This window comes from Prionailurus viverrinus, chromosome B2, assembly GCF_022837055.1.
Source record: "Prionailurus viverrinus isolate Anna chromosome B2, UM_Priviv_1.0, whole genome shotgun sequence".
NCBI lineage: Eukaryota > Metazoa > Chordata > Mammalia > Carnivora > Felidae > Prionailurus > Prionailurus viverrinus.
In genome coordinates, this window is record NC_062565.1 from 67,164,957 (window position 1) to 67,190,434 (window position 25,478).

Below are 25,478 nucleotides of genomic sequence, written 5' to 3' on the forward strand. Positions count from 1 at the left end.
TGGGGTAATGGTGGTGTTCAGAGCCAATGGCCAGGAAAGAAGAATTGAAGATGCCTTTGGTGCAAAAAAGGTGACTTTATTAAAGTACAAGGACAGAACCCATGGGTAGAAAGAGCTGCACCGGGGTTGTGATGGGTAACTGATTAAATACCTTCAGGTTGAGAGGGGTTTGGATAGATGGTAAGTCTCTAAGATATTTCGGAAGCAAGGTTTCCAGGGGCTAGCTGCTGTTAGGAAAACGCCATTTATTACCTTTTAGTAAAACTTCAGTCATGAGATGCTTCAGATGTGTATTATGGGGCAGTAAGCTTGGAATATAATTGCCAGCATTTATCTTGGGGGGGTTGAGATAAAGGAAGTTTCCAAAGGAATTTTTATATGTTAAAGTAGACTTACAGGATCCCAGGGGTCAGGATAATGTTAAGCCAACATTCCCTTTTGCCCCTAGCCAAGTGTCATCAAGGAGGCAGCTAAGCTCCTAGAGGGCCTATTTCCAGGACTTTTCAATGGGCTGTTGGCAGTAAGGGAATTTAATTTTTCATTTGCCTTTGTTTCCCACATCACAATAGCAAGCACTTAAGCCCCTTTCCTTTGTTCTTGGGTAGCCAGGAGTATCTGAGAAATATCACACATATTCCTCCTTCGGGGGGGATGGGCGGTGCTAGCTTGTACTTTGCCCTCAGCTTGTATTATGCTCCCTCATCACACCTTAAAATGACTCTTAGAGCTAATGAAATAGAGTAAAGGATAATTAATTTCTGTGTCTCAGTTACCGCTTTGTAAACATAGAAGATTAGATAATGATTTCTGGGGATTGTTCTCATTCTAAAAATCTATGAATCTGCACATACGATGAAAAGATCTTATAAACACTAAGCTAGAAACAGATCTAAGTAACTTCTTTGCTCACCTTGAAGTAAACAGAATTTCTTTGCATGTCCCTCAAACTGAATGTCACAATATTAGGGAATAACAGATTTTCCTAAATCTGTTTACTTTATGGACAGAGGAGAGTATAGCTCATAGGCTATAAATCTTAAAAGAAAAAAGCCATTAGAAGTTCTTGTTCTACCCCTCTTCAAATTCCCGGTTTTGCCTTTGCTTGTTTTCTCTGTTGAAACACATCTCAAAGGTTATTCAGTTCATTATATCTTTCTCTATTTCTGGAATTTTCGGATATTTTTATATCTTTGTAGTTTCTTAAGCAGCTAAATTTGCCTCTCTTTGTTGTTTTTGCATCTTCATACCCACCACATTTATCATCAAACAATCTATACCCCTTAGAAGGCAAGCGGTGGGGGCAACTGGGCAAGTGGGAGATCTTCATAATAACAAATAATATTTTCCACATAATTTATACCAAATCCGTGCCCTTATGAAGCACCCACTGCATGTATGCCAGGAATTAGGCTGAATGGGAATAATGACTAACAATACCCACTTCCTTTTCCTCATGAATTTATGGTCAAATTATTTATACACATTAGTAAGATGTCAAGGTTATGTATGGAATGAAAGTCAGTGTGGAGTGATTTACAAAGGATAACGACTGTTCACACTTTAATCCACTTTTGCAACTCTGTGGAACATTTGCATATTCTCTTAGGGTTTCTGGGTGACAGCAAGCTGTAGTGAAGCCAGAGTCTCCTGCCAGGATTCCATCAGGAGTTACACGCTGGCTCTGTGTCCCAGTCTGCATTCAGAGCCAGGATGGGAAAACTTTGCTACAGGAAATGAGATAATGCATCCACAAACTCTTCTCAGGAAAATACGTTACCCTAGGATGTATATTTATGCCCTAGACATTTTAACAGATACATAGCAGTTACCCTCATTTTTCTTTATTCATGTTATTGATTCACAATCAGTAAGACTGCTAGGTATACCTGTATGTGAAACAGAAGAAAGTTTTTTTGAGTTTTCTCAGTAAAACATTCCAAAATGACATTTTTATATAAAAAAGACAGCAAGGTGGAATAAAGAGTGGGGGCCAGGGATAGAGTGAGAAGACACAGATGGATTTGGGCCTTGGTTTTGCCATTTAAAAGCCACATAACCTTGAGCAAATCCCATAGCCTCAGTTTACTTATTAAATGGAAAAAGGGGATCTCTCTAATTTATAGGAATTTTGAGAGGGTTAAATTAGATAATATGAATTAAAAGACTTCCAAAGTTACGAGGCACATGCAAACAGAAACTTGGGTCATGAATCTACTGGGAGTAGACTACTACTTTGACCCTTAATGACCCCTTCTTCAGGTTAAATGTAAAAAACAAATATAAAACACTTAAAATGTAAAGGGGCAGTGACATCACTGGCTGAATTGAGTCAAATTCAAAGTTTAAATTCAAATTGGTCAACCTGTGTACATATGGGAGAATTTCATTCTAATGGAAACATTTCACTAGCCCGCCAACAGCCTTAGAAATGGTTTCCTGTTTACCTTGAAAGGGATGTTGTGGTTTGTGCTTAATGATTGGAGGAAGTTCCAGTTCTTGGTGGAATGATCTCATTTAAACATAGAGCAGGATATGAGAAAGAACAATTAACTTGTGGCTCTGATTAATGTTGTATATTTTAGACACAGCTGGATAGATCTATGAATGTAATAATTAACAATTTCTTTTATTAATTTATTTTTTCCTTTTATGAGTATTTATTGAATGCCTGTTATGTCTCAGTCATTGTTGTAGGTATTAATAGTGACAACAAAGAACAAAATGTAGTCCTTGCTTTCGGGAATCTGATGGTCTTGTTTAAAAAATAGGCCAAAGAAATCAGTGATTACAGTATAGTATGGGAATTATTTTTTAGAAGTTGGTGTGATCTGTTTGAAATTAGATATTTCTCAGCTATTGCCTCTGGGGTCATTAAAATTTTTTTTTAATGTTTATTCATTTTTGAGGCGGGAGGGGAGAGAGAGAGAGAGAGAGAGAGAGAGAACACGAGCAGAGGAGGGGCAGAGAGAGAGGGAGACAAAGAATTTGAAGTAGGCTCCAGTCTCTGAGCTGTCAGCACAGAGCCTGATGTGGGGCTTGAACACACGAACCATAAGATCATGACCTGAGCTGAAGTGGGATGCTCAACCGACTGAGCCACCCAGGCGCCCCTCTTTGGGCTCATTTTTAACTGTCCTGTGTAAGAATTATAGTTCACAGAAATATACAACAGAAGGTCTACTTTTCAGCTCAGATTCATTGTTAGTTTCCTACCCCCCTAATTCCCAGAAAGCACTTACTCAATTCTCCTTATGTGACCTATAATATCTGACTCTTCCCATTGTAAGTCCTCTACAACATCCTTTTTCTTGTCTCATATTTACAAAATTTCTGCCAGTGCAGAGAGAACATAGTCCCCAGAAATACAGACACAGATTACTTTAAATAGTTTAAGTTAGTTTAAATAGTTCAACAAGAAGGCTGAAACACTCTACACTCACAGCCAATATTTTGTTGAGCAAATTGGGAGAAAGCCAAAACTTTCATAGAAATCAGATGATAATGATTCAACATTTAAAAATTATAATTTGAAAAGGTACAAGGGAGAGATGATTGTTTAAGAATGAAAGCCCAGAAGCAGGAATATGAGTGTTGACAGCGGGGGACAAGAAGGACACGTTTCTGGTAAGGCCAGTGTCTTTGTCTTGGTTACTCTGGCTCAGTTATCAGGAAGTTTCTAGTGAAGGAGAACTTGATATTAATATCAGAACTTACTGAATACACCACGTACATCTCTGTTTAGTGGGTACCATTTTCACAGGCGTATATGAAAAATATAACTCTTTTTCTTGCAAATCAATTTAAATTCTCACTTTCTCAGCTCTCATTCTGCTCGATGGTAGGAAATTTAATCCAGCCACTTCCAGATGAGCTCAGACATCTTCTAGTGTTTTATTTCCCTTCAGGAAAGCATCTAAAGTCTAGAGGGCTTACATAATGCGCTGGCTTTAGGAGAACTATGTGACCCATGCTGGCATCTGTCGAGATGCCTCTGTTTGCATCAATCTGAGTTCTGCTCATTCTGGCTACATGGCCTCTCCAGATCTCCAGCTAACTTCCCAGCTCTTTTACTGTTTTACTTTGCCACTTGCAGATGGACTGCAAAAGATTCCCTGGGCTGTGATCCCACTTGGCCCGAGTTCTTCTGCAGCCATTCATCCCCTATGCACCATAGAGGCAGAAGGAGCTTTGGCCAGGCTGCCGCCCTAGTGTTCCAGACACACCGACTGCACACGCCCCTCGACTCTGGAACCCCTCAGAATACGTCCTTCCCTGGGGCTCTGCTGAGAAAAGATGACATAGCCGTCTCCTCTACCTTCACTCTGCCTGCAGCTAGTTTGGGGTGGGAGATGCTGATAGAAACTTTGCCCAATCACATTTTCTTTCAAATATTACTGTCATACAACTGGACTGTGCTTTCAAAAATCTGAGAATTTTATGTCTTTGTGCTTTGATTCTGCTCTCCTTGGGGTGGTGGAATACTTATATCTAGCTTGGTAATGAGGTATGAGAAAACACATTATCCTCCTTCACCAGTAAATATAGATATATATTATGAAGTGAAGAGGGTTCTCATTACAAAATGTGCATATAGTCATGCTTGAGAAATCCTCTTCTCTTTGTAAACTACTTGGTTTAATCATGCCTCCAGGTATCTTTACAGGTAAATGTATCCGCTGGGTTTCTCTTTGCATGCACAGTTTCAGTGCTGAGGGCAGGTAAAACTGATAAGCACTACTATATCTTGGAGAATTCTAACAGCTTATCTCTGCCTGGAGTAGTAATTAATAGTTGCCTATGTGAAGAGATCAAAGAATTGTAGAAGAGGGATTATGTTAACAGTTTAATTGAGGAACACAGGAAATGATGATTGGTCTAATTTTTTTTACTATCTGTGCTCCTTCTGATATAGAGCTGATAGAAATTTACAGCTGAAAGACCTAAAATGACCATTTTATGGGAAACTCCTTGAGGAAAAAAACCTATGTATATATTCATTATATTAGTCCTTTCTTGTGAAACACATAATAGACCCTTAAATTTTGTTGTATGAGTATGTTTTGAGGCTACTGTAGTACCTAGTTGTCCATAAATTTTGTTGGAAAATGTTGCTATTTTCCAAGCATATTCCTTAGGACACAGTGTCCCACAAGAAGCCAAAAGACAAAAATAAAAAATAAAGCAAAACGACAGAGAAGAGTTTCATGGCAGGTAAGTTTGAGAAACAGCTGTTTATCACATGCAACATTGAGAGACCATTTTGAATAATATTGTACCAAAATTCCTCCTCTTTTTCTTCCTGTATCCCCTCTGCACATATGCTACTTTCTTCCTTTCCTCATTTATTAAATATTAGAATTTAACATACTTTTTCTTTTTTATTAGCTATAGCTGATAATCATGACAGTCATGATTTATTAAATCACAAGGCATAGCACTGTGGTGGGAGGGGGCTTGGGGGGGGACAGGAAGACCTCCAGGTTGAGCTTCATTTATTTCAGATGTCTCAAGTATATGACTTTTTCACATTCTTAATAATAGTTTTCATCTGAGACAGTACTCAAGTTGAAAAAAGCACATTGGAAATCCACTCAAAGTCTTAGGAAAAGTTTCTAGTGTGTGAAAAAACGCCAATAGTCAAGCAGCTTGAGGAGTTTCCTTATCCACTTTCCTATGTGTTTAAAATTCATTTAAGGTGCACCTGGGTGGCTCAGTCAGTTAACTGTCTGATGCTTGGTTTCAGTTCAGGTCATGATCTCCCAGTTCATGAGTTCGAGCCCCACATAGGGCACTGTGCTTGTGATTCTCTTTCTCTCCGTTTCTCTCTGACCCTCCTGTGCTCGCTCTCTGTCTCTCTCTCTCTCTCTCTCTCTCTGTCTCTCTCTCTCTCAAAATGAATAAATAAACTTAAAAATATTATTTAAAATTTAATATTCCTGATTTTCTTCATGTAAACATGCTATTTTTTATTTCGGAGTGCTAAGTTATAGAAAGAAAGCTGCCATAAATCATTAAATAATATGCTGAACTGTAAATATGAATCATCAGTAGGATTCCAATATATTTATTTATTCTATTTATATACCAGTCTATTTCTAAAACAATTTGAAAGGGCATATTATTTCATATAGAGGCTTTTAAAAATGAAGGCCATAATGGATACAGTGAACATAGCTGTAATTATTATTCCAGCCCTGAAAGCCACTGTGATGAAGTCATGGAATTATGATCTCTTCTAAGCTTATAATTGTGTGTGAACATATGTACAAGTTTATATTACTTCAGCAGGATCCTTGGAAAGAATCACATACTGGAAACATTTAAGACAAAATAGGTCTTTCTGATCTGTTAATAAAGTAAACAATATTGATTTTAAAAGAATAAATCATATGTTAGGACAAAAATGTTGAGTCCTTTGTGTGGGGTGATAGTTCTGTTTTTCCTTCTCTTCAAAAATGGATAAATAGCTATGCAGTTGTTTCTATTGTCAAAATGTAAAGAACATCTCCTCAAAGTCTCTTTAGGCTACATCAGCATCACTTTAAGGTTTTTTTCTTCTTTGGGTTTATTCTAGGCCCTTGAGCTTATCTCTTAAAGTAGGTAGGACCAGTTCTCTAGAATAATCGGGACATCAGTTAGTAGTCAATCCTAGGGCACAGGGAGGAAAGAAAACATTTCAGGGCTATTAGATACCTAACACCCACTTCTCAAGAGCCTGAACTTGGTGAGAAAAGGGCCTGGCCATCCAAGTGTCTGCACTTGGAGATTCTGCAGAGAGGCTTTCCCTTTACAATGATTCCTTTATGCAGCCCATGTTTGACTGTACAATGTGGCAAGACAGAAATGAAAACTGTGAATTGATCTACCTGCTCAGGAAGCCAAACTTATAAAAGAAAATAATTCATTTGACTCTTCTGACCTCTTTACCCTGTCTGAGAGTCCAGAAGGAACTTGGCCTTTTCTTTTACCTTTTTTTCTGCTTCTGCAACTTGGCATAAGTTGTGAATTTGGCAACAGGATTGAAAGTCTCTTTTTGTTCAGGGAAAAATATATCCAAGGACCTATAATTCTGAACTTTCAAGGAAAAATCCTAAATTCAGAAAATAACACAGTTTTAAGCAAACATGAAAGCACTATGTCATAATTTAGCTGAATTGCTGATGACTTTTAAAACATTAAAAACTCATTTATTCAAATAACTTGCATTTTACATACTTATTGTAAAAAACTAAAATGATATGAAGAAATAAAACAAAATCAACCATAATTATATTGTCCAAAGAGGTACCCTGTTAACCTTTTAGTGTTTTCCCTAAATATAATATGTGTTTAGGAATATAATAGGCATTAAATTATAATTTTCACGCATTTGACAGTTCTGTCTATGGCCATGATAATCTTAGCAGTTAATATTAGAGAGAACCAGTGCAATCTTAGTGTCTTTTATGGCAAAGAATAAATGACATGGAGAATGGCATTGGCATTAGGGAGATCAGCATCATTTAAAACTCTTTCTAACAACCATGTGAGTGAACTTGGAAGCTGATTCTCTCTCTGGTTAAGAGTTCAGATGAGACCTCAGCCTTGACCAACAGCTTGACTGCAGTCTTATGAAAGACACTGAACCAGAGACATATAGTTAAGCCACACCTGAATTCCCATTGCAGAGAAACTGTGACATAATGTTTGCTGTTTTAAATTTTTTTAATGTTTATTTTCCTTTTGAGAGAGAGAGAGAGAGAGAGAGAGAGAGAGAATGAGTGGGAGAGGAGGAGAGAGAGGGAGTCACAGAATATGAAGCAGGCGCCAGGCTCTGAGCCCCAACATGGGGCTCAAACTCATGACCTGTGAGATCATGACCTGAGCCAAAGTTGGACACTCAACCGACTGAGCCACACAGGTGCCCCATGCTTGTTGTTTTAAATCACTAAGTTTTGGGTGATTTATTATGGAGAAATAAATAGCTAAGACATAACATAAAATAGTTAAATGAACCTTGGTCATTACACAAACTCCACTACTCAGTTTACTGTGGAATGTTGTTCAAGCCACTTAACCACTCAACTAATTTTTCAGTTCCTTCTTTGTAGGTTTTGGCTAGATTAATGTTTCCTAAACTTCAGTCGTTTATTTAAAACCTTCTAATACTTTGTATATCTACTTATAGTCTCTACTGTTATTTACTGAGTTCTTTGAATTGTATCATTATGCAAAATTACCCTTTATCCATTTAGACCATTTAGCAAACATCTCTTTGCTAAATTTTGCTAGTCTTCCAGTGATTACAAGTTGGTAAAAGATATTTTCCTCTTCCTGGCAACTTTATTACTAGATGATATCTTTCAGTGAATGAAAGTCTCATATAAAATTTGGCCAAATGTGGAAATATTCACTGCATTTTACCCAAACTAAGATACTATCTGTTTTAAGATGCACAGTAGTTCTGTGGATTATTGAGAATGAAAGAAACACAACTAATCATAATTATAAAATGCCATTGATTCTAAGACACATTCAATTCCAGGCATGTTAAAATGTGAGAAAACTGTGCACTTTAAGATTAAGGACATAAGGTATTAGCAACTAAGCATCAAAGGAGGTTGTCAATTCTGTCATTACCTTTGAAGTCATAATTCTGCCCTAAGTACACTGGCCCTACCAAAAAAAAAGCTTTTGCCCAAATGACATCAGAGTTTTCTGATGCCAGTTTTCTGATTACAGTGTTATTATAGCCATCTCTGTAATAGTATCAGGCTAATCTGGGTCCTCTATGCAATGGAAGGACGCAGGATCAATACAGTTCTGGATATGGGCTGCACCACTGTGGTTTGGCAGTGCCCATGGGAGGGTGGTAGGGTCAGTTCAGTATTCCTAACTCATCACCTGTCTTGAATAATACTCATTTAAGCTAATAAAGATTATTTCTAACACGACTTACAATTATTGACCAATAATCGTAATAATACCATGACACAAAGCATTTGGTATAGGTTTGAATAGGGACTTGTTATCTTTTAAGGATAGTTCTCTTTAGGTTTTGAGTCCTCATTAGAGCCTCAAAGGGTAATCAATCATCCTTGGAATATAGACTGGAAACAACTTATTTAACATGCATATCCTGAAGCATTGTAAAATAAATGATCATATCCATAGTATAAAAACACCTATTTTACCAAAGAAAATTTATTTAGATAGGAAACTATGTTATCATGACTGTAATTAGAAAGTGGGTAACAATGCTATAAACTGAAGTCACCTATAGAACACAATGCATCACAACCCTGGGTATCATTGCCTAGTTAAAGCTCTAAGCTGAGGCCAGTTCTCTTTGTTAAAAAAAAAAAGATTAGTCACTGAGATTCTTTTCCTTGACTTAGTCAGAAGGGGGAAAACTGAAAAGGGAGTCATTTCCTTAGAATGTTATTCAAAGTTACGTTAAAGCTCTGTGATTGTACCACCAGGGTCTAGGTCTTACATTTTATGAAAAACTAGGTTAGATGATTTCAAAGTCTCTGACAACTTTAATATCCTTTGAAATCCAATTTTTCTCTTTCTTTTGTGAAGTTATGAATGGAAATTTGTGTCAGCTCAGAAAATAGTACATAGGTCATTGGCATCTGTTGCTGTGAATACTGGAAGCAGTGAAGTATTTATGTTTTTTAATGATTTCATTAATAAATGAGAACATTATAGGCAATTACATGTTTTCTCCTCATGGTGCTTATATTATGTATTTATAATATTTGTACTACAGATTTTTAGGCTTTATTAAAAATGTAGGCTCAAGCCTCCCGATTTAGTAAAAAACCCAAATGGTTTACTTGTGTAAAAGCCTTCAAGATTTAAGCTTTTTGTTTGTTTGTTTGTTTGTTTGTTTGTTTTCTGTTTTACCTGTCAGGGATAATACAGCAGTATCTGGTACAACTTGATTTTTGGCATTACTTTATCTTTACTTCACGGTTGTAGGATTCACATGCTGCATTGGATAAATACTTCCAAGTGTCCCTTACGAAAGTAATCATGATGTCAGCTGAGTTAAAAGAACCCATACTGATAACCAATAGTTTGGTTTTCCATCTTCTTTGTGTGACATATTTGGAAGAAGATCTGCATTCTTTATAGTTCACCACAGAAGAGAACTATTTTCTATATACAATGAAAAAGAAATGTTTTATGACTTTAGGGAGTGATATGGATTCTGGTGCCTGGAATTAGGTGGATAACTCTCACCTATACATTTCCAAAAGTGGGATGAGGTGCTCAGGAACAGACAGTTACCCACTTTCGTACATTTTTTACCATTTGTGTTAAAGCTTATCCTCAACTATGCATTTTATTTTCCTGACTAAAAATTTAGGAGAGATATCTATTTCAGTTCTTTGAAAAACAATTCTTAGCAATATAGCTGAATTTCCTTCATATAATTTGACCAAGAGCAAGAAAAAACAAACAGTGTTTCTATTAGACTTGTATTGACAACTGGTAGAGATTATCTCTTACTGAAACCTTCTGATCTCCAATAGTCAGTCTTACATTTTATTTTAATGCTTTATTGCATTTTAAACATTTATGATATTTAATGTTGAAATTAGTGTTTTGTTTCTCTTTAATATTATCATACTTGTTCCAAGGAGTGGGTTTTTGTAGCATTCTAAGTACATATTAATAACCAAAGTAGATTGTATTGAGATAAGCTATAAGAGCACAAAGGCAACCAAAAGTAAAATTAGCATGAATGTATGCTGCTTTTTAAAATGCTTTTCCAACTTTCTAGTAGCACTTACTCATTGTGTTTTTGATTCTTTATGCTTCCACACTTCCATCTATCAATATTCATATATTCTCTGTCTCACTCCCACATGAGATAACATGATCGCTTAACCATCTCTAAGGTATTAGTATTGACAGCTGCAATATTCTTCAAAGGCAGCAATGTGGTTTGACAACTGCCTTTTATCCAATCTAGAGCAATAACCAACAGTGACAATTTTGGCACTGTGGGAAGAAAGTGACAAAGAGTTTTTTGTTGTAATTTGTAAGGGATTTTTTGGGTATGCGTTAAACTACACCATGCAGATGGCTAAATATGGCACAGATTTTATCTGAAGGAGAGCATAATCTTGCATTACAGTTATAGTTTTTGCTTACTCTGCTAACAGAGCATTTTTTTTTTTTGCAAAAGAATATGTTTCTCATTGAGATACAGTCATGCCAAGTCTGAAATTTAAAATCCAAAACATATTGTATTATCTAAGAGCAAACAAAGCTTTGGAAAAAATTATCTGATGGAAAATTACTAGATCCCCACCCCCCCTCTGCCAGTACCCAAATATATTTTTCTTTAAACATTTATCAACTAATTATTTTATACTTTTAGGGAAACTAGCATTTATTTGGGGAAACTTATAGTGTATTAAAACCAGTAAGGAAAGGGATGATAACCTTGAAATTTATACTACATATCCATTTCAGAGATATTAACACTGTCACAAAAGTTTGATTTCTAAATCTATGTAATTTATTTAGCTCATTTCTTTTTACACTGAGATGGACCATGGGTAAATGTTAAAACCATTGTATAATGTTAATCCCATATGAATTGTACCAATTTGACAACTGTGTGGTTGGATGTGCAAAAGAATGGATCATTGAGGGTGTATAGGTTATTGCATGTATATAGGTACATTTGTCAGTAGTTGTATTTTTAACCACATGTTGTCTTAGAGTTCCTGCCTTTCATTTCGTTTGTCCTGCGACCTGTGCTTATTTTGAGATACAACCAATTCATACACTCAGGACAGAAAGGCTTTACCGAGGGTGAGAGCAGACAGTGAAGGGAGTGATTAACAAAACTGATTCTATACTCAGCCAAACTCTGTTTCCACCACTTGGTTATGGGAGTCCTTTAACCCCAGTGACTTTAGCTATAACACTGGGATTATAACAAACCCGAGTGTGATGACCACATATATAAAACAATAACACCGTGCCTGGTACATAGAAAATACACTTCTTTTTTTTTTTAATTTATTTTTATTTTTTATTTTAGAGAGAGGAGAGAGAGAAAGAACAAGCAAGCAGGGGAGGGTCAAGGGAGGCGCAGAGGGAGACAGAGAATCTTTTATTTTTTTTAAATTTTATTTATTTATTTTGAGAGAGGCAGAGGCAAAGGCAGCATGAGCAGGGGAGGGGCAGAGAGAGAGGGAGAGAAAGAATCTCAAGCAGGCCCTGCACCTTCAGCGCAGAGCCTGATATTGGGCTTGAACCCACGAACTGTTAGGTCATGACTTGAGCTGAAACCAAGAATTGGCCACTTAACTGACTAAGACACCCAGGCGCCCCAAGAGAGAGAGTCTTAAGGAGGCTGCACGGTCAGTGTGGAGCTCAACATGACACAGGGCTCCATCACATGACCCTGGGACCATGACCTGAGCTGAAGTCAAGAATTTGTCACTCAACTGACTGACGGTACTTTCAAGCGCCCTGAGAGTACACTTCTAATGCTAAATTTTATATCTCTTTTAATCTTAGGGGTTAAAATTGTCCAGCAGATGTTGGAGGTTGAGAGTATGGTGGCTGGGATTGTGATAGATAAAATTAATGATAATAACCCCAGTTGTACATGAATTCTATGTATTTTTCTTTTTTCTTAGGCTGATTCCCTCTTTCAGAAATGTTTCCTTATTTTAACAAGATTGAAGTCAGATATGGTGATGTAGAGAAAAAGCACTGCTCTTTAGAATCAGGAGATTTTGTTTCTGGTCTTGGCTTTGCCGCTTATCTGCTGGAAATGAGGGTGGTTTCCTGTGAGGTCTGTGACTACGCCAGGTGTGGGCTTGGGGCAGCTGATCTAGACAGGTAATCTGTGTGCCACCCTTTCTCACCCATCCTGCTCTGAATCTCCCAGAGTCAAAAAAGGTACAGCTCGGCAATTAAGGATGTTTGATCAGCAAGGCTCCCCTATTAGAACCTCCCTAAATTGACTATTGTGGTAACAAAGTTGTGGTCAGCTGCTTGGTAGGTACTACGGAAGTGCCCTCCAGCCTTTTACACCTAATACGTGGCACTTGATACTTTCCAGTCTTTTTTATTACCATTCTATTTTAACTCAGACACCACAACAGCCATTTGGAGTCAGAGAATCCTAGATGATCCTGAAATCATATGGTTCTCAAGAAGCAAAATGAAACAAAATTTAAAAATAGACAAACCACCTCCCTCCCTTCTAAACAATTCCAAAAGCCATGTTAAAGTATGCTTCTTAAACCTTCCTATAAGCCTGAGTCCATTGGGTCCTTCCGTCATCCTGGAGTCTTGGGCTCAGCACCAAGACTGTCATGTATGAATTATTTGATGACCTCTTCTTCAGGGAGTAGAAGTACAGTGTTGGTTTCAGGGTGCCTGTATCATTTCTGTTGCCACATCCAAGACACCTTCTACTCTCAAGGACCTCCCAGGGGTGCTCCTTATATCTTGGTGCAGTGCCTGATGGCCTACCCAGACCCAATTGGGCCCCAGTTAGATAGGTCATTGTCTTTGAATTATATCCTTCTCTCCAATTCTTCCTCTACATTCACACTTTCTCAAGTTTTAACTAATAGTATATGATTCATGCCGACATTCTAATGGGACTGATGACATTCACCCACTTTTTGGGTATCATTTTTGTAGGTAAACTTTTTGGGACATGCAATGCATTGCTTTTAGTTTCTAATTTCAGGGATTTTCCTTTCTCATCCCCCTACTTCCCTTCCTTCCCAACACTCTCCCTCCCTTCTTCCCTCCTTCCTGTCTGCCTTTCTTTCTTCCCTCCTTCCTGTCTGCCTTTCTTCCCTCCTTCCTGTCTTTCTTTCTTTTCTTTCTTTCTTTTCTTTCTTTCTTTCTTTCTTTCTTTCTTTCTTTCTCTTCCTTCCTTCCTTCCTTCCTTCATTTTTTCTTCCTTCCTCCCTTCCTCCCTCCCTCCCTCCCTTCTTCCCTCCTCCCTCCTTTTCTTTCTTTCTTTCTTTCTTTCTTTCTTTCTTTCTTTCTTTCTTTCTCTCAGTTCATGAAAAAGGAGCAAATAAGAGATGGCATTGTTCCTAAGGACATTTTATTGATAGCCAAGTATTTGTGAAATAAAAGCTTACTTTGGTTTAAAAGCCATTTTATGTCTTTTACTCTTTATATATCCTAAGGTTCTTTGTGAGGATAGGTTAGTTTTGTAACAATTCCCAGGGACATGAAATGGCCTTTCATTCTAAAAGAAAATAAACTGAAAGCAGGGCTTGGGAGGGTAGCATAGTGTTTCCTAATTTGAGAAAACTCCCAGGAGCAGTTCTGTTTACTAATACCTGGATCCCCCAGTTGCAGTAAATGGAGCATTCTTCTGGCCCAGCTTGTCCTTGTTCCTTGCATCTAATGTCTGTTCCCAAACAGATGTTCTGGCCCCACACTGATTCCCACCTCGCAGCTCTTGGCTGTTGCGCAGCTCGTTTCTCAGCATAGATTTCTCCTGGGGCAGAGGAAGGCCAGACCCCAACACCTGGACGGTCTTTTAATGACCTTTGCTTTTGTTATTTTCTGCTTAATCATCATATGATTTACTTCTTTTTATTGCTGCTATCCCTTCCCCACCTCTCATTCCAGACACAAGGACCCGCCTCTTCTAGAAGGAGTAAAATTTTCTGTTTCTATTCAGAAGCAGAGACCGTATTTTACAGGTTTTTAAATTCTCAAGACACAATTATAACAAATACAGAGTGAATTTATAAGTTAATAAAATTTCCAGTGTTGCTGAATGTACATACATTTCAGGAGTCACCAGATTCTCTTAAAAAAAGAAAAGGACTTTCATTAGTTCACTCATTTTCTTACTCCCATATTTATTTTATACAGTCTGCTTTTAGTCCTCTTCACTAATGGATGAGAACAGAAACCGTGTATTCCTTAATATGCAATTGAATCCTGAACCCATTTGCCTTCGGAATGCATTCTGTGTTTACAGGCAGTTTCATATGTCTAAAGCCTGGGAGAGACACTACCAATAAATCAAGTGGTCTGGACATCTCCCAATTTAGGAGGAACTGGGAATATTTCCAATTTCCTCTTCTATTTTTCTCTCCCTCCCTCTCCCCTTGCTATACATGAACATCTTGGTCTCATTCTGAGGCAAAGAATGAGCAGAAATGCCCTCTCATACTGGGAAGGAGAAGAATTTAAATATCTGAGGCTAAAGGACTTGTTTGTATGGAACGTTCAAAATAATTAGACTTAAAATTTGTTAGACATCAATGCATGTATTTGCTTACTACATGCCCAGGGCTTTGGGGAGATAAGATAGAGCCCAATCTTAAGGCAGGGGAGGCAGGCCACTATGTACAGAAAAAAAATTCATGCAACACAGTAATAACAGCACTTTGGATGACCCAGACAATAAAAACTATGAGCCTTCAGAGGAAGGATAAATTATTTCAGCTGGGGGCGAAGAGGAGTGACTAATAGGTGGGAGAAATTTTATCTAGGCCTGGGATGATGGAATGATTTATCCTGGTAGAGTGAATTACAGGTGTTCCAAATTGAGGGAATGGCTTGAACAAAGGTACAGAGGCAAGACATAGCCATTTGGGTCGAGAGAACAGCACAGATATGAGAGTAATGGCATGTAAGAGAGGAGAACAGCATAGTGATTTTACAATGTTTTTCTGTGTTGAATGAACAGGGTATGGCATGGAAGAATCACTAAAATGGAAGGACATTATAGGACAACTAGACAGCTAGTGTCCTATAAAGAAAAGCCAGCTACAAATTAATTTTCATAAGATAAAAGTATATAGTAAAAACTCTTTGAATAGGGTGGCAACCAGGGTCATCTTCACACAAGGTCTCACTCTAGGAGGGCCTTGTGCTTGGTTTAATGCTCCACTATTGCTTTCTTGAACCTCTTAATTTTTGAACAAGGGACTCAACATTTTTACTTTGCCCTGAGCTCCACAGACAATGTTAGCTGATCCTGCTGTTCAGCAATAGAAATTAATGAAGGGAACATGTACAAGAGCATGTGGAAGGAGGAGGGGAATCTACAGAGCCACAACTGTGTAAGAATCTGCAGACTCATAAATCGGGAGTCTCAACGGCACCGGCAATACAGGAAGATTAGGACTGGGGCCAGGGGATTACTCTGAGCAGGTGTTCTGTTTGGAACCACTGCGTTTAAGTATTGAAGGCCAGGGATATGTAAGAAGACAAGATGTGGATGAAAAAAAACGGCAAAGTGGCAAGTTAGAAGTTGGATAGAAAGTGAAGGAAGGCATGCATTTTAGATGTCAGGATGGAGAAAAATGAGAGCTCAAAATAAAGCAAGAGAGCAGGTACAAGTGGAGAACACAGGGAGTAGAATTGAGGGGTCCCAAAATGCTGACTCCTTAGGGTAGGGCCTCCCGTGAAGGCAGGGAGAAACCCGTCTCCCACAAGAAGACGTGCTCAAGGCTGGTCATGGTAGGACAGGCTGATCCCAAACAGGAACCTGGAAACCGGGCCCTCAGCAGGGAACGGAGGGGCCACTTCTCTTTGTAGTTCTGTGCTTCTCAAAGTGGTAAAAGTTTTTTTCATTCTTAGAGCCACAGGAAAAAAACATGCACATTTCTAAGGCATTTATTTTGTCAGTAGATGTGGGGAAAATTCTCCATTAAGACAAACACTGCTAATTGTGCAATTGGAAGAAAAAGTCACATGGAAGGTTAAGATAAGCCTTGAAAACTTTAAACAAAAATTTTTTTTAGATTTATTGATTTTTGAGAGACACAGAGAGACAGAGCACAAGTGAGGGAGGGGCAGAGATAGAAGGAGACACAGAATCCAAAGCAGGCTCCAAGCTGTCAGCACAGAGCCCAATGTGGGGCTTGAACTCACAAACCGCGAGATCATGACCTGAGCCAAAGTCGGACGCTTAGCCCACTGAGCCACCCAGGTGCCCCAAGCCTTGAAACTTTAAAGACATTTCTGCTCTCAGCCACTTGCTTGCCCCATTCACTCTGGCTTACCGGGGACCTGTCAGGGACTGAATGTCATGGCCCTTGGCAAGTGGCTATGGGCTTGAGAATCGCTTAGGGAGTTTTAAAAGTTTTCCACTTCTGGACAGTCTGAGTTAGTAGAATTTGTATTTAAAAAAGGTTTTGGAGGTGAAAGATACATGGCTGCCCTAGGACTTCCTTTCTTTTTTTCTCCTTTCTTCCCCTCTTCCTTTTCTGTCTCCCCTCGTCCCTTTTTTCCTCCTTCCCTGGCTCTCCCCTTCTTTTCCTTCTCTGCTTCCTCTCTTCCTTTTCCCCTCCTTTCCGTCCCTTTCTCCACCTCCCCTCATCCCACCCTTCTTCTCCCCCCACCTCCATCTCTCTCACTCTGTCTCTGTCTCAGGAATCTAGCTGTGTTTTGGGGTAAAAACTATCCTTTTTTTAAATGTTTATTTATTTATTTTGACAGAGAGCACTAGTGGGTAGGGGCGGAGACAGAGAGGGAGAGCAGCCTCTCCACTGTCAGCACAGAGCCCTACACAGGCTTGATCTCACAAACCACGAGATCATGACCTGAGCCGAAATCAAGAGCCGGATGCTCAACCGACTGAGCCACCCAGGTGCCCCAAGGGACAGTCCTGTTCTTAGTATATGTGCTGCTGAACTGAACTCTGGGACAATCCCAAATCGTGTGTACTAAACAAGGACCTTCAAGTTGAAGTGAAGTAAGCCATAACTTATAAATTAGGCTTAAGCCGTTGAAAATATGCCATTATTTCTGTTTGTTTTTTTCTGTTATCCGAACTTTAATAAAATATTATTTAAAAGATTATAGACAAGTCTGTAATGCTATTGGGTGTTAAAGGAAGAGTCCTATATCTTCTCAAGCCAGCTTGTCTAAAAGGGGTGCTAATTGCAGAGAGGTCTCTGAGGGAACTGTGGGGTATCTGGGCTACAAAGTCCACCTACCTTCTCTGCTGAAGAGCCTCCTCCCACAACTGACTTGGAGGGTTTGGGAGCATTGCATTATATTTAATAAACCAGCAGGTTTCCTTTTTTTGGTCTCAGATTATCAAAAACTGCTGTGAAATAAAGCCTAGGAGAAATTGGTGGGTGCTGAGGGTAAAGCAGCAATTGATTGCAGAGGCTTACAATGACTGAGTAAAGATGAATGGGGAGGTAAAAGTGACTGAGAAGAGTACAATGTCAGGCCTGGGTGACTGTGTTTATTGTGGTTCACTCAGAAATGGGGGGTAAGGAAATCTACCTTTGGTGGAAATACAAGGAACACTTTTTAGTTTGAGAGACAGCAGGATTCCAGGGGGAGCTATCCAGGACGTAACTGAGATGGGGGCCAGAAGCTGCTAGAAGAAGAGCCCTGGACAGAGGCAGGTTTAATAATGAGAGCAGACATGTACATGTGCTGGGCTTCACCTTGTGCCAAATACTGTGCTTAGCATTTTATATGGGTTTTTCTTTCTTGTTGCAGAAAAAACATCAGGTGATCTATAAATCTTACAGGGAAAGCTGGTGTCCCATGGAGGACAAAGACTAGACTTGCATGAGATCTTGTTACTATGTTTTGGTTCTATACTTAAGCCATATCCTTCATTCATTAAAAAGGTGTTTACTTCAAGGTATTCCTTGCTCTTGTGTCTAAGATGTTCATTTTGTCCATTACTTTGTGTGTGTGTGTGTGTGTGTGTGTGTGTGTGTGTGTGTGTGTGATAATTGACATATCAAGATAATTTAGGGGCTCCTGGGTGGCTCAGTTGGTTAAGTGTCCGACTTTAGCTCAGGTCATGATCTCATGGTTCGTGGGTTCAAGCCCTGCATTGGTCTCTATGCTGACAGCTTAGAGCCAGGAGCCTGCTTTGGATTATGTGTCTCCCTCTCTCTCTCTGCCCTCCCCCAGCCCCCACTTGTGCATGCTCTCTCTCTGTGTCTCAAAAACAAATAAACATTTAAAAATATATATAATTTAGAGGAACAAGATACAGTGAGGTTGTCATTATAAGCTTTAGAAATAAATAAAAGACATCAACTACATTTTTACGTTTGCTTCTAGGTTTCAGAAACTCAAGCAGGCTTAAGGTCAGGTTGGTTAGTCAGAGTATCCTGGGGTTTAGTAGACACTTTTCAGTTGTGATCAATCAAAATTTTTGAACATCTTCCCTCCATGTTGGTAATTCTTGAGTCTCAACTTGTTAAGAAAACTAAAAATCTGTGTCTCCTTCGTGGCTATGAATGGTCCAGTGTCTGGTAGGAGTCCCTGGAAAATCTTCCTTTTGCAAATAAAATCTCAAAGAGAGAATGGTTTTGCACTTTGCCCCATGCCTGTTCTTCTTCGTGTTGCCTGAAATTCAGATACATTACCTTGTGGAGTCTCACCAAATTTAAGAGGTATAACAGCCTCCTGTACCACCAAGTGGTGGAGCAGGGAAGCTGAAGGGAATCTTGGTCTTTAATTTCATCCTTTCTTCAGCTCTGGACTTCCTGTAATCTGAGAGAGAGACAGAGGGGGGGCCGGGGGAGAGAGAGAGAGAGAGAGAGAGAGAGAGAGAGAGAGAGAGAAACCAAAACTCAACAAACTGAAGCCACTATTGATTGAGTTTAAGTTAATTACACTTCAGGCCCAGCCCTGGGCCCAATGCAGAGCTTGAACTCACAACCCTGAGATCAAGACCTGAGCTGAGATCAAGAGTTGGACACTTAACCTACCGAGCCACCCAGGCGCCCCTTGATCGAGTGTTCTGTTCCATGTTGTTCAGTGGGTAACTACCCAGCTAATAATAATGCATGGGGTATCTCAGAGAACCTAGGGGCAGTAATGTGATTGGTTCTCAAGAAAAACAGAACACAAAGGAAGTCAGGACTCTACCCATTTCCACTTTTGCTTTTACTTTGGCTTCATTCGTTACTTGCAACAGAGTAGCTTTTGTGGTGAAAGCTTTTGTGGCAGCTCCTTGCAACAGAGTAGCTTTTGTGGTGAAAGCTTTTGTGGCAGCTCCTAGCTCCCCACTTCACATCTTACAGTTCCTGCTACCAGGTCCTCAAATGCTGAAGAATGGTTTCCTTGTCCTGGCTGGGGTCAGATTTCATTAACATATCAATCATTTTGGGCTAGAGGATTGAAATCTTTTAAGAAGTTAGCAGTTCACAGGGCACCTGGTTGGCTCAGTTGGTTGAAAGTCCAACTTCGACTCAGGTCATGATCTCATGGGTCGTTGAGTTCAAGTCCCGCATCAGGCTCTCTGCTGTCAGCTTATAGCCTGCTTTGGATCCTCTGTTGACCCCACCCCCAGTCTACCCCTCCCCAACTCATGTTCTCTCTCTCAAAAGTGAATAAACATTAAAAAGAAAGAAAGAAAGAAAGAAAGAAAGAAAGAAAGAAAGCAAGAAAGAAAAAGAAATTAACAGTTCCCAGAAAAACCATACAGGTGGAAAAAGCGCTGGGGAAGCTCTAAGAAGGCATTGGAACTGGGGCATTCTGGGCATGTAAATCAATAGCTCTCCATTACAGTCTGCGTTGGTAACAGGAACAAACTATATTGTGTATCTAATTGCCTACCATGATCCACATATTTTATATGGTTTAAGGATAGTAGTTGTCTCATCCTTTTTTCTATTTTTAATTTTTGTGGCTTAGTTTTAGTGCCCAGGCTTAATAAGTTGAACAAAATGGGAGATATTAGATTTCCCTGACATGATAAATTTTAGTAATTTCAGAAAGCAGAAAATACTGGAATCATTTCAATTGAAGTGGTTCTTTGGAATGTAGCAGTTTCATTTGTATGCTAACAAATTCTGCACTGCCTTCCCATAAGAATCTGCAATGCACCTCACCGGCATTTCAAGATATGTCCCTCACTTTTGTAATTGGTAACAGAAGCATCTATCTTTCCACATCCCTTTAGTGATCTCATTGTTTACTATTCAAACTTTATAGTGGCAGCTGTTTGTTTGCTTGTTGTATACAATGGTTTATTGGAACGTTCTCCTCAAATTGGAATTATTTGTGTTTCAAAATTTATTTTCACTCACTGTCTATGTAGAACTCTGCACAATTGTGTATTTTTCCCCTGAGGATAGTGTATAAATAATATTTAAAATGAGAAGAAGGATATTTCTCTTCTGCACATATGTTTGTCACATTATTACTCTAAGTCTATTGATATTAATTAGTGTTGTTTCCTAGAAACGATGTCTCTTGATGTATGACACATTCTTATTGGAATCCAGATTGGATTTGGAAGCAGATTCTATTTTCTGAAAAGGGCCACACCAATGTATAGCCTATCCAACATGCTCTTACAATGTGACATGCTACTCCGTATCCAAAGTTGGGGATGATGGTCCCTCTCTTTGGGTGGACTTTAGAAATGCCTGAACCAAAAGGATATGTCAGAAATTATGCTTTGGGACTTCTGATACTAGACCATAGAATATGATATGGCTTCTTCCTTGCTCTCTCTTGGGATGTTTACCTTTGGGACCTAGGTACCATGTTGTGAGGGAGTCTAGGCAACATAGGCTATGTGTAGCTGTTCCAGGCTACCCCTGCAGCTAAACTCTCAGCTGAGGGCCAGTATCAACTTTTTGACCTGTGAGTAAACAAGTTTTAATATGATTTCATAGCCAAGCCTTTTAAGTCCTCTAGCTGATGCCCTGGGTTATTTTATCCCATTAGGTTTGGGGGTAATTTTTTTGCACATAAACTGGAACAGAGTCCATTCTGCTTCTGAAAGACAGTTGAGGGCAAAAAGAAATTGTGGTTTATATACACAATGGAATACTACTTGGCAATGAGAAAGAATGAAATCTGGCCTTTTGTAGCAACGTGGATGGAACTGGAGCGTGTTATGCTAAAAGAAATAAGTCATACAGAGAAAGACAGAGACCATATGTTTTCACTCTTAATGTGGATCCTGAGAAACTTAACAGAAGTCCATGGGGGAGGGGAAGAAGAAGGAAAAAAAAAGAGGTTAGAGAGGGAGGGAGCCAAAGCATAAGAGACTTTTAAAAGCTGAGAACAAACTGAGGGTTGATGGGGGGTGAGAGGGAGGGGAGGGTGGGTGATGGGTATTGAGGAGGGCACCTTTTGGGATGAGCACTGGGTGTTGTATGGAAACCAGTTTGACAATAAATTTCATATTTAAAAAAATGAATTATGCCTCTTTCTAATAATGCCATATGCTATATGACATAAGAGGCCTTTATTTAGGTCACAGCTAGCTATTCCAAAGGTGCTGTTTAGATATAGCAGACCCCCCTTGGAATAGCATCTGCTTACAATTAAATTATAAAAATTATCTCAAGATGATCATATTCCACTGATTTGTAATCTTAGAACTCATACAATTTTGAAAAAAATATTTAGGGGAATGAAAACTCAAGGAGATGTTTCTGTGATGAAATACTGGAATAGGCTACTGATGGAGGCAGGGTAATAGTCATCTATAAAATTATTTGAAAGTAACCATGGATTTATCTAGACTGTTTTTGTTTGGAGATTAGCCATGTAGACAAGAACAATTTTGAGGTCTTTTATTGCTTTTTTCCCCATGGCTTTGGAATCTCCTCAATTTATCCATTAATTATGAAGAGAAAATTCTGCATTAAAGACAAAATGACTGAATAAAAATTTTGATGAATGCTCATGAAAAAAGAATTAGAATTTATACCTAGAAATTTCATATCCTACATACAATATGGCTTATGTGGACTGGAATATACTATATTTCCTAATTTCTTTGAAAGAGTTATTTAAATTGCTACTCAGGATTTTAGAAAATCTATAAAATTTTCTATTTTATTTGTAATGTAGTTAGTTTGCTTTCTGAAGAATTTCTCAGTTATCAATGTATGCTACATATAGTAGCTTTGTATCCCTGAGATTGAATAAGATTTTTCCTTTTGTGTTCTCACCTAGCCATATGTATATATGTATGTATGTATGTATGTATGTATGTATGTATGTATGTGTATATATAGGTTTGGACTGTATTCACATTAAGTTTTATATCTTAAAAAATTTATTGCTACATGGCCAATTCTTTACCTTTGGGATGCTAATACAAATAAAGAATCCAAATAAGCAATTTAACAATAGCACCACATTCAGCCGTAAACATTACCTTCAACTAGAAGCTCAACCTTTTGGAATAAACTACATTAAGAGCAAGATTTATAGCCATTCCACAGTTTATTTAAGACTCATTCACTTATGAACTACATACACATATTTTCTTGATAACTCTACAGTGTTCAGGTTTCCTTGTTGCCCATCAGTCACTGGATGCTTAACTTGTAATACAGAGAATTTGTACATGTAAGTTGTTCAAAACCTCTTTTTAACTCGTTCAAAGCAGAAACAAACACAAATGGTAGGCAGTAAACAACAACAACAACAACTCTTTTAGGATAAATAATTTTCTGAAGATAAGATAAGAACAAACCATTTGTCCTTGTGAGCTCACTTTAATTCTAATGGCTCAATCAGGGACTTGTTCTTTCTTTCTATCTATCCCTTGACACATTGGTACTGACATTCTCCCTGGTGCTAAGTGTGTCTCACAGGGAACTCATTTATTCCCCTCTACCAAAATCATAACCACTTCCCCCTCCATGTTTCTTGTTTCAGTTATGACCCCACTGAATATCCACTTGTCCAGGCCAGGGAAGTAGGGTAAACCTAGCCCTTCTTCTGCCTCAATCACTAAATCCAGTTCCTTTCCAAATGCTGCTCACCTATCTCTGTAATCACATCTCAAGTCTGCCTCCTTCCCATCTCTACTTGCCACTTGCCCTACCTCTGATCTAGACACTTGGAGCATCTAATAGTCTGTCTCCCCAGTCTGCTCATGCTCTCATAGCTGTGTCTCCACTAAGACTTCAGAGGGATCTGTACACCATGCGTATCAGATCTTGCTGATTCATTGCTCAAAACCATTCAAAAGCTTTCCATTACCAACAAGATGAAGTAAAATCTACTCCAATGGAATGGAACCTCCATAACTCTGTGTCTATCTTTTCAGTCTCCTTTCATTTTTCTTCCTTTAACTTAATGCCCCCACAGGAGATGAAACTTCCTGTGGCTCCCTCAAACATGGTGAGCTTTTTGTCACCAGGCATTTGGTCATGAGATTGCTTCTGTTGATGAACCCTGCCCTTCTTTTACATTCCAGCTCAGGCAGCACCTGTTCCAGGAAAGCTTCTCTGTTATCCTCAGCCACAGTGTAGAAACTAATCTGTGTACTGGTAAATTGCAGCAACCACTTCTTTCATAGCTCTTACTTCATTATATTGAGATTTTTTGGTTTAGATGTTGTTCTCCCCTATTAGGAGTGTTTTTAACTTTTGGAGCCATGGAAAAATTATGTCTTTATTACCAGCTCCTGGTACAAGTACTACAAATTCAGTAACTATGTATTGGCCAGAAGTACACTGAATTAATAGAAACAAACATTCTGCTTTGCACAATCACAGACAGGGTCCTTAATCAAATTCGCTTCCCTGAGCCTGGTTTCTAGAATCTAAGCATTTAATAAGTCCTTGTTTTATCTGACTGAATGGACACATTTTTATTCTTTTTTTGTTCCTTAAAAATAAATACACTTTATTGGTAACAAAGCATTTTTTACTGGTTGGGCTGCGATAGTTTTGGAAAGTGAAAATAACAAATCCATCCTCCTCACAACCTCCTGCCATTTGTATTAGTTTCATATTGTTGTTACAAATTACCACACACTTAGTGGCTTAAAACAACACAAATTTATTATCATATAGTTCTGGAGATGAGGTCTAAGATGGGTCAGCAGAGCTATGTTCCTTCAGAAGGCTCCAGGGGAGAGTTATTTCTTTGCCTTTTCCAGCTTCTAGGGGCTGCCTCATTCCTTGGCTTATGGCTGGGGAGATGCATCATCACATTTCTCTGACTCTAACTCTCCTACCTTCCTCTTTCCCCTAATAAGGACCATTATGAGTACATGGGCCTGCCTGGATAATTCATAGTAATTTCCCTATCTCAATATCCTCAACATAATCCCACCAGCAGAGTCCCTTTTTCCATACAAAGTTACATATTCACAAGTTCTGGGTATGGATGTCTTTGGGGAGTCATTATTCTTACCTACCATGCCATCTATTTACATTGCTATGCATGGTCGTTTTTGCTTTTCAACTGGGAGACAACTCTGTATATGGATTTTGGATGAAAAATTGAGGGGTTGAGAAAGAGGGTAGGAAATGGAGTGTATCATTGCTTCTCATTAGGACCAAGGAATGGTTCGAACTCTTAAATATGGCAAAGAATGGTTAAACTCTGGTGGATATTTTTTATTGTTGGTTGGTGGATTGGTTTTCTTTCTCTAACAGGATCACTAAAGTGTAAGCTACTGTGAAGTTCTGTCTGTATGAATATAATCCATTAATTGGTTTTCTCCATACCTTCTGGTTTCTCGAGGTACTTCTTCACAGTATAGCAATAGGATG

The 25,478-nt window shown here is 38.7% G+C and overlaps 1 long non-coding RNA gene across 1 annotated transcript in view; it reads left to right on the top strand.

Annotated features, from left to right (window-relative positions):
* Window positions 1-25,478, top strand: part of LOC125165201 (uncharacterized) — a 309,930-nt gene that overhangs the window by 142,647 nt on the left and 141,805 nt on the right. The window lies entirely within an intron of this gene.